We start from the raw sequence: 10,076 nt of genomic DNA, 5'->3' as shown, positions 1-10,076 counted from the left end.
TAATCATGTCCAGTTGCTGCTGGTCAAGTTGCACATTCAGGAAATTCATAATTAGGTGGTTATATCCCCTGAATTTCCCCTGAAGCACTCTTTATAACTCTTGATTTGTCTTCTTCCTTGTCATTCAAAACAATCAGAAAGAGAGAGAGGGAAAGAGAGGGAGAGACAGGAGAGAAAAAGGGAAAAATTGAAATAAAATTCTAAGTTAGGCTTCCAAAATAAATTGTCTATGACTGCTGGCCCTCTCTTAAGAACAGCCAGAGCCTGTGTATATATTAATATGTGTGTGTGTGTCCTTCTCGAAAATACTCAAAAAGTGTTAAAAATATTTTAAAAGGGTATTTGCCTTAAAAATTATGCTCTGAAGTGTTCATCTGCTCATGTTTTGATTTCAGAGTGTGGATTTAAGATTAACAGGTACTACCTAGACTTCAAGGATTAAATTTTAACATTTCATGTAAATTGTGTATGTTTCCTTGTTCTATTTGCTTCTCTACGCTCCTCCTAACCTTGGAATTCTTAGGTAATTAATACAATGCAAGAATTTGTAGCTCAAGTGTTTGTCAATCTTTTGTTGATTATTAACACAACAGTTCTGTATCAGAAGATCTGCCTTCTAATGTATACTTTGGAACATCAAGGTTTCTTAGGATCTTCTTTATTAGTCAGTTTTAGGGAAAGCGGGAAAGGAGAAAATATACTGTGAGCCAGACTGCAGTGAGGAATATGTATCATTAGTTTCCTAATAATCCCACAGGACTGTTAATTCATTGATCTAATGGAAATAAACAGAGGTTAAGTGCCACATGCTAATTAAGCAAATTAAAGCCAAATAGAATTCTTCAAAAAGTCAGATATAGAATTACCGTATGATCCAGCAAGTCACTTCTAGGTACCCCAAAATATTGAATACAGGTACAGAAATAAGTACTTGCACACAAAATTTCATAGCAGCACTGTTTTCAATAGCTCAAAGGTAGAAACTATCCAAATGTTCAGTAATGGATGAATGGGTAAATAAAGTGTGATATAGCATACAATAAGATAGTTTCAGCCATAAGAAGGAATAAACTGATACATGATACATATGGATGAATCTGGAAAACAAGCTAAGTGAAAGAAAGCAGACACAAAAGTCTCATATTGTATCATTCCATTTATATGAAGTATCCAGAGTAGGTTAATCTATAGACACAGAAAGCAGGTTGGTGGTTGCCAGTGGCTGAGGAAAGGAGAGAAGAACAATAACTGCTTAATGGATAGATACAATGTTTTACTTTATGGTGATGAAAATGTTTGGGAACTAGATGGAGGTAGTAGTTACACAACATGGGGAAGGTACTGGGTTATGCAAATGCCACTGAATTGTTCACTTGAAAATGATTAATTTTATATTGTGTGAATCTTACCTCAATAAAAAGGTAAAGTTAAAAATAGAAAAATAATACATGTTTTCTATAAAGGCCTAGTACTTCTTGGAGGCTACAGAAGTTGATATTTCTAACAGAGTTTTAGGTAGGATCATAATCTAGCAAAACAAAAGCTATCTGTGCTTCACTTTTTCCAAAAGCTAATTTAAAATGTTAATTCATTATTAAAAACAGACTTGTAAACATGGCAATAATCATTTTCACATGTTTTCCTCTAGAAACAAGGCCTTACATGAACTATAGGTGCATTCTGGGCTCTCCTTTCAAATTCTGCACCTCATCTTTCTTTCACGTACATGTTAAACTAATATATTCCTGAGCCTTCCTGCACAATAAATTTGACATTTCTCAGTTATTAAGTGGTAATTCTTCATATCATATAGAACCTCCTCCTTCCCCAGGAACTTTTCTTCCCCTCCTTAATTTCTCTAAATGTAAACTGGTAACAGAGGAGGGAGTTCTAGTGCAGTCTTTTCTTACCTTAAGGAAATTGAGAGCTTAGAAGCAGAAAGAGAAAGGCAGTGGCATTTAAGATTAAATCGCTTTTTTGAAAACATACAAGTAAAGTTGTAGAAAAGAAAATACACAAAAGAATAAAAAGGGTAAATTAGGCATAAGAGATTGTCCTCAACCGAGGAAGTGTACATGTTCTTCCCAGCCCTCAGGTGCAGCTAGAGCAGTCCAAATCATCTCTCTCCTGAGAGAGCATGAGAAGATAGGGTGCAGACAGCCTTCCCCTTGCTGCCTTTAAAGGCACTGACAGCTTGTCTGAGGTCACATGTGCATCCTCAGGGGTAGAGACTTCCGGGCAGGCCACCATTCACAGAACTGTCACTGCTTGACATATTCCAGCAGCTGAAGCGGAGCTCTGATGAGCAGATCACTTAAGACCAAGCAGCCAGAGAGAACAACAAGCTGACCGTTCAGAGCAGGCTATCTATGAATTACAATTGCTGGAGGGCAGAGAACGTAAATTTGGACGGAAAGAATAATAGAACTACCTAAGGAGGAACAATGACTACCCAAATAGACTTCCTTGATTTAAAACTATAACAAAAACATGATTTTTAAATATAAAATTGACTACTGAAGAAAATGGTTACTACTGAAATTCAACCAGTAGCCTGGAAATTGGATGCAAGAATATTACAAAGCTCAGAGGAAAAAATGTAAATCATGAATACAGAGACTGAAGAGAGGTTTAAGGACACTGATATGAAACTATTTGGAGTTCCAGAAAGAGAAGATGATGCACAGGAAGGAAAGGATATATTTAAATAAAACAAAATGAAGCATACAAACAAAAGATATTTCCCTGGATTGAAGAAAGGATACCAAGTTTCAGGGAAGAACAATGAGAAAAGATTATATCTATATCTATGTTTCTGTCTACATCTATCTTTGTCATCATATATATAGTTACAGATACATACACATATCTGTCTATATCTATTTATATATTTTTTTCTTTTAATGTGTATATATATATATATATATGAATAGGCATATCCTGGTAAAAATTTTGAACTCCAAAGATAAAGAGAAAAATCATATTCTTTCTGTGTAGAAACATTTAAGTTGTTTATAAAGGAAAGAATTAGGCTGTCATGAAATTGTCTTTTGCAACACTAGGAAGCTAGAAGACAATGGGATATATTTTCAACTTAAAAATATTTTTCATCTCTCAGGGTACAAGAAAAGTGTTTGCAGATACATAAGGATTCAGAGAAGTCACACATCTCATTACTCATCTGGTAAAAATACTAGAAAAAGACTTTTTTAAAAAAACAAACCAACAAACAAAACAGACTTGAAGAGGAGAGAAAGCCACAGTGAGCAACAAACTTGTGATATTTAATTAAAAATAGGTTGACCAAGATGGACTGAGTATGTGTAACTATTATAAATAGAGAGCTTAGAAATAGAGAAGTGTACTAAAAAGGAAAATTTAATAATAATCTGGAATTTAAAGAACTAAACTACCTCAGGAAAACTAAAGAATTGTGGTGAGGAGGGACATGAGAAAGAAGGAAGCAAAAATATTCCCAAGTCGTCCTCTCTTGGGAGGAGAGTAAGGAGGAAATTTCAACTGAAGTCTTTTTCAAGCTGAATATCATGGGTGGGGAGTGACAGTGGAAAAGCTGGGGAAAAGTTGGCATCTACTTTTCCGGAAATACTAGGGAAATATCTGTCTGATTTTACATGAGAGCTGGAGAAGGACAAGTAACAATGAAAAAGAGAGCAACGGCTTAAAGCAGGCATGGTGTCACTGTACCATGGAACATGTAATTTAAGTTCAAAATCTCTAAACAAACAGAAAAAAGGGGGATATTTCATAATAATAAAAAGAATAAGTTATAAAAAATAATCTTGTTTTATACATGAAACATAAAAGCTAAACAAATTTTTAAAATTATTATAAACACATTTACATAAAATATTATAGTAAAGGACTTGAATATTAGATTTGGCCAGTCCAGAGAGAAAAAGACATAGAGGAATTAGCACAGTCACAAAGCTTGTGATACTTGGGGTATGTGCACATGCTTAGTCTTGTGCGAATGTTTGCCACCCCCAGGACTGTAGCTCACCAGACACCTCTGTCCATGGAATTTTCCAGGCCAAAATACTGGAGCAGTTGCCATTTCCTATTCCAGGGGATCTTCCTGACCCAGGGATCAAGTCCATGTCTCTTGCATCTTCTGCATTGCCAAATGGATTCTTTACCACTGTGTCACATAGGAAGACCAGAAATAAAATAATACAATCACAAGACTTGTGATACAGTCATCCTTATTATTTGTAAATTACGTATTTGTGAATTTACCTTGCCAAAATGTATTCATAACCCCTAAATCAGTATTTTCAGAACTTTTCTCTCACTCACAGACACATTCAGAGTGGTGAAAAATCAGAGGTCAAATAAAGTGAAACTGCTTTCTTATATTTCAGTTCTTTATTATAGACATGTCCTTTCTTCAGTCTTTTTAGTGTCAGAATTTGGGCCTTTGTGGGCTTTTTGTTGGTGACCTCACTGTTTAAAATGGTCCCCCGTGCACCAAAGTGCCGTTTAGGTTCCTACATGCAAGAAGGCTGTGATGTGCCTCATGAAAGTAGATGAACTTCATCTAGGCAAGAGCTACTGTGATACTGACTGTGGATTCAATGTTAATGAATCACCAGTATATATTCAATAAGTGTCTTTAAACAAAAACACACATAGAGGAAGGTTATGTATTGACCGGTTGACAAAAATGTTGTAACCAGAGGTTTAGAGGAATCTAACCCTGTATCTCCCCCAGGGGCAAAGGTCCAGTCTTCAAAGTATCTTTATATGATATAACTACTAGGAATAGGAAGAACCAATTGTACATAGAATCAGAGAGAACTTGTTCCTCAAAAAATTCCTCTTTTAATATTCCAGGGAAGACTTCTAAAAATTACTTATGTGTTTTTCCTTAAAGAAGTCTTCATTATGCTATTCTGATCATAATCCAATAAATTTAAAAATAAGTAAAAAAGATACAGAAACTTTAACTACAATGGAATTCAGAAGTATATATCTATATATTCCCTGAATTTAAAGAAATGTTAAAAACTGTCAAAAAAGCAATGGTAAAATTAAAATTACCTAGAAATCAATGAAAATAACATTTCTTACTAAAGTTTATGGTACTTGGCAAAAGCTACATTCACGGAAAAAATTATAACCTTATATTCTTTATTATTAAGGAATAAAGATGTTAAAATATAGAAGCTTTATAATCACTTACAAAAATTAGCAGAACCAAAAAAACTAGGAAGGGGGAATTAAGGGAAAGAAAACATGAAATTAAAGAAATAGAAAGCAAAAATAGTATAAAAATGAAAAGCTCAAAAATCACTTCATTTGAATAACATGCAAAAGGAGAAACCACCTTTATTTGAGATTAAGGAAAACAGGGAGAGCAAAAAACATCCAAGATTGTGAATGAGAAAGAGTACATAAAGACAAATACCAAAGAGAACAAAAGAAATAAAGGAAAACATTATGTGCAACTCTATAATAAATTTGAAATTTGAAACCTACAAGATTTGCTAGCAAACAATATGTGTAACAATCCAAGTAAAGAGAGGAAACTTGAATAAACCACTATACAAGAGTTTTGTTTTGTCTTTTTTTAAAGTGATTTAGATCTAGCACTTACAAAGGCAACAGGATCAAATGTCTTCATATCTAAATTCTAGCAAAATAATGTAAGTAATCGCAAGATCTTAGAAAAAAGTATGAGGTACTCCAATTCATCTGATGAAGCTAGGAAATTTTAATACCAAAACCCAATAAAAAGAGTGTCAAATAATAATCCATGTGATCAGATAGGATTTATTCCAATAGCAGGCTCTCAGGAACTCTAACAACATAATTTTATTTTTTCATTTGTGTGTGTGTGTTCAGTCATTCAATCATGTCCAACTCTTTGCAACCTTATGGACTGTAGCCCTGCAGGCTCCTCTGTCCATGGGATTTCCCAGGCAAGAATACTGGAGTGGGTTGCCATGCCTTCCTCCAGCGGATCTTTGAGACCCAGGAATTGAACCTATGTTTTCTGTGTCTCCTGCATTATGGTTGGACTCTTTACCACTGAACCACTAGGGAAGCTACCTTTTTCATTGGAAATCATGTCAAGCTCACAGAATAGAACAAGAATGGTACAAAGAACTCTCACGTACCCGTCACACAGAGATACTATCTGAGTTTTGCCATCTCTCCCAATAATGTTCTTTACAGGAAAAGGCTCCATCCAGGATCATGTGTTAAAACTAGCTTTGTCTAGTCTCTGGGTCCTCAGCCCTTCCTTGACTCTCAGGACTTTAACATTTCAGAAGGTCACAGGCCAGTTATTTTGCAGACTCTTCCAATTTGGGCTTGTCTGATGTGTCTTCACAGTAACATGAAGATTATGTATATTGAGCAGGAACCACAGAATGATATATGATGTTGTATCCCCTTGACTGGCACGTGTTGTTGATTTGCCCCATGCCTGGTAGTTCACTCACTAGAGTAAGGTAGTATTGCCCAGGTGTCTCCATGATAGAGTTCTCTTTTTCCCTTTGTCATTAATAAGTATTTTTATGGGAAGATACTTTGACACTAGTAAATATCCTGCCCCCTGTCCAACTTTCACTCCGTGCTTCCCTGTAATGCTTTTGCCTAAATTGTTTATTGCTATGCTGGTTAAAATGGAGAATTCTAATATCATAATTTCTTCTACATTTGTTGGGTGGCATTCTCCTGTAAGGAAAAGTTTTCTCTTCTTTATTTGTTTGTTTGTTTGGACTATTTGTTTGTTTGTTTATTCAATGGGTTACTTTACTATTATTAATTATTTTGATGATCCTAATTTTTTCCCCATATTTTGGCCAGTGGGCTCATCTGCAAACTTATTTCTAAGTCCTTCTGGTAGATCTCTATCTTTTTGTGATCATGACCTTGCTTTCTGTCACAGCAAGATGTTCTGGATTTATCTCTTACTTTCCCTGCCTTGGCCTTAAAATCAGCCATTTCCAGGAGAAGGCTTGATTCACCTTAAAAGAACTTGTATTTGGACACTAGGTCTGTCTTTGTTTCTGTAACCAAAAAGTATCTTTACACATGTAGCATTCTTACAGTTAAGAGTCTTGAGATGAAGAGATCATCCTGATTTATTCAGGTGGGCTCTAAACTCAATGACAACTGTTCTTATAAAAAGGGCAGAAGAAGAGCTGAGAGACAGAGGCAGAAAAGCCAGACACACACAGAAGAAGGCTACGCAGATACTGAGGCAGAGGTTGTGCTGATGTGGCCATATGCCAAGAATGCCAAGGAATGCTGACAAAGTTGGAAGAGGCCAGCTAGATTCTCCTCTAGAGTCCCTGGCCGGGGGCTGGACGGGGCGATGGCGGGTGGGATGCAGCTCTGCCAACACCTTGAATTTGGACTCTGGCCCTCAGAACTGTGAGACAATAAATTTCTGTTGGTTCAAGCTACCCATTTTGTGGTAATTTGTTATTACCCCAGGAAATGAATACAACCTCAAAAACATTAAGCTAAGAAAATAAACCAAAGACCACATATTATATGATTTCATTTATAGCAAATTTTCAGAAAAGGCAAATCTATAGTCATAAATCAGATTGGTGGTTGCCAGGGACTCAGACAGGAGAAGAATTGGGCTAAATGGCCATAAGGAACCACTTTGGCATGATGGCAATGTTCTAAAATTGAATTTTGTGGTGATGGATGCACAATGATATAAATTCATTGAACATATTAAGCTGTACATTTACACTGGGATATTTTATGGTATGTATGGTTATACCCCAATAAAACTGTTAAAAGTTAAAAACAAAAATATAAAAATATTAGAAATAAATTTAATAAGAAAAACAAAGAACATATATAAAGAAAACTGGTAAATCATTTTTTTCCTTCTATGGGAGGCATTCTTAACTAAGATGGAAAATTTTAAGGTATATTTATGCATATGGACATATATTTATGTATAAAATTTTGAGACTTTTATGGCCAAAGATGTCATAAGAAAGATCAACTGAGAAAATAACATATTTAAAGAAAATTCCAGCAGACGACAAACTATGAATATTTTTAGTAATATTCAGTTCAGTTCAGTCGCTCAGTCGTGTCCGACTCTTTGCGACCCCATGAATCGCAGCACGCCAGGCCTCCCTGTCCATCACCAACTCCCTGAGTTCACTCAAACTCATGTCCATCGAGTTTGTGATGCCATCCAGCCATCTCATCCTCTGTTGTCCCCTTCTCCTCCTGCCCCCAAACCCTCCCAGCATCAGAGTCTTTTCCAATGAGTCAACTCTTTGCATGAGGTGGCCAAAGTATTGGAGTTTCAGCTTTAGCATCATTCCTTCCAAAGAAATCCCAGGGCTGATCTCCTTCAGAATGGACTGGTTGGATCTCCTTGCAGTCCAAGGGACTCTCAAGAGTCTTCTCCAACACCACAGTTCAAAAGCATCAGTTCTTCAGTGCTCAGCTTTCTTCACAGTCCAACTCTCACAACCATACATGACCACTGGAAAAACCATAGCCTTGATTAGACGGACCTTTGTTGGCAAAGTAATGTCTCTGCTTTTCAATATGCTATCTATTAGGGAATCTTAGATAATAATGAAATGCAAAAAAATATTCAGTAGAAAAATAAACAAAGACTATGCAGAGCAAAGTCAAATAGTCAATAAATGTATATTTTAAATGCATAAATTGAAGAATGATGAGAGAATGCAAATTAAAGCCTTGATAAAGTATTACTTTCTACTCCATTGTTGGAAAATTACAGAGCAATAATACTATTGTTGTGGGAAAAAGATAAAATAATAATAATCTCATGTATTTCTTATGGAAACACTATGAACAGTTACCTCAGTTGAAAAGTAATTTATATATTAATATGTTACTACAGATAAACATTTCATCCACTCTAGGTATTAATTTCATTGGTGAAAATGCCCAGCCATATGATATATGCACAACTATGCTCGTCTTATAGCACTGAGGCGGCACATTGGGAATGAAAAATTAAATGCACCTCAATGGAGGAATTGGTTCAATAAGTCACACTATATCACAGACATGGACTGTTTTCCAGTCATTGACAGCGTTACAGATATCAAATTAAATAGAAATACTAGTTAATTTGGAAATTCTACCACCTATTACTGTCTGAGAAAGCAAGTTGAAGCAGGGGAGGGGTTGGGAAAATGAGTGAAAGAGGTCAAAAGGTCAAACTTCCAGTTTTAAAACAAGTCATGAGGATGTAATTGTATGGCCACTATAGTTAGTAATACTGTATGACATATTTGAAAGTTGCTAAAAAAGTAGATCTTAAAAGTTCTCATCACAAGGAAAACAATTTTTAATATGTACTGTAACTTTGTTATCACATTACATTGCCAACAAAGGTCTGTCTAGTCAAGGCTATGGGTTTTCCGTAGTCATGTATGGATGTGAGAGTTGGACCATAAAGAGGGCTGAGCTCCAAAGAATTGATGCTTTTGAACTGTGGTGTTGGAGAAGACTCCTGAGAGTCCCTTAGACTGCAAGGAGATCAAACCAGTCAATCCTAAAGGAAATCAATCCTGAATATTCATTGGAAGGACTGATGCTAAAGTTATGCTTTGGCCACCTGATGCAAAGAGCCAACTCATTAGAAAAGACCCTGATGTTGGGAAAGATTGAAGGCAGGAGGAGAAGGGGACAACAGAGGATGAGATGGTTGGGGCATCACCGACTCAATGAACTTGAGTTTGAGCAAGCTCCAGGAGATGGTGAAGGTCAGGGAAGCCTGGCATGCTGCAGTCCATGGGGTTGCAAAGAGTCAAACACAACTGAGCAACTGAACAATAATTATGACTAGACTTATTTTGGTGATCATTTCATAATATATATAAATATCTCATCATTATGTTGTACACTAATTCACCAATTTTATGTCAATTTTACCTAAAAAAAAAAAAAAAAAAAAAACCAAGAAAAGCAAGTTGCAGAGAAGTGTGTAAATTTTTAAAAGTTATGTACTGTTTCCCATTGTAATTAACAATAATAAGTAGGATGCATTTTTGAAGCGAAATGAATGTACTGTTTTCCAACTAACTTTC

This window comes from Oryx dammah, unplaced genomic scaffold, assembly GCF_014754425.2.
Source record: "Oryx dammah isolate SB20612 unplaced genomic scaffold, SCBI_Odam_1.1 HiC_scaffold_2, whole genome shotgun sequence".
In the NCBI taxonomy this organism is placed as follows: Eukaryota; Metazoa; Chordata; class Mammalia; order Artiodactyla; family Bovidae; genus Oryx; species Oryx dammah.
This window is presented reverse-complemented; position numbering follows the sequence as displayed.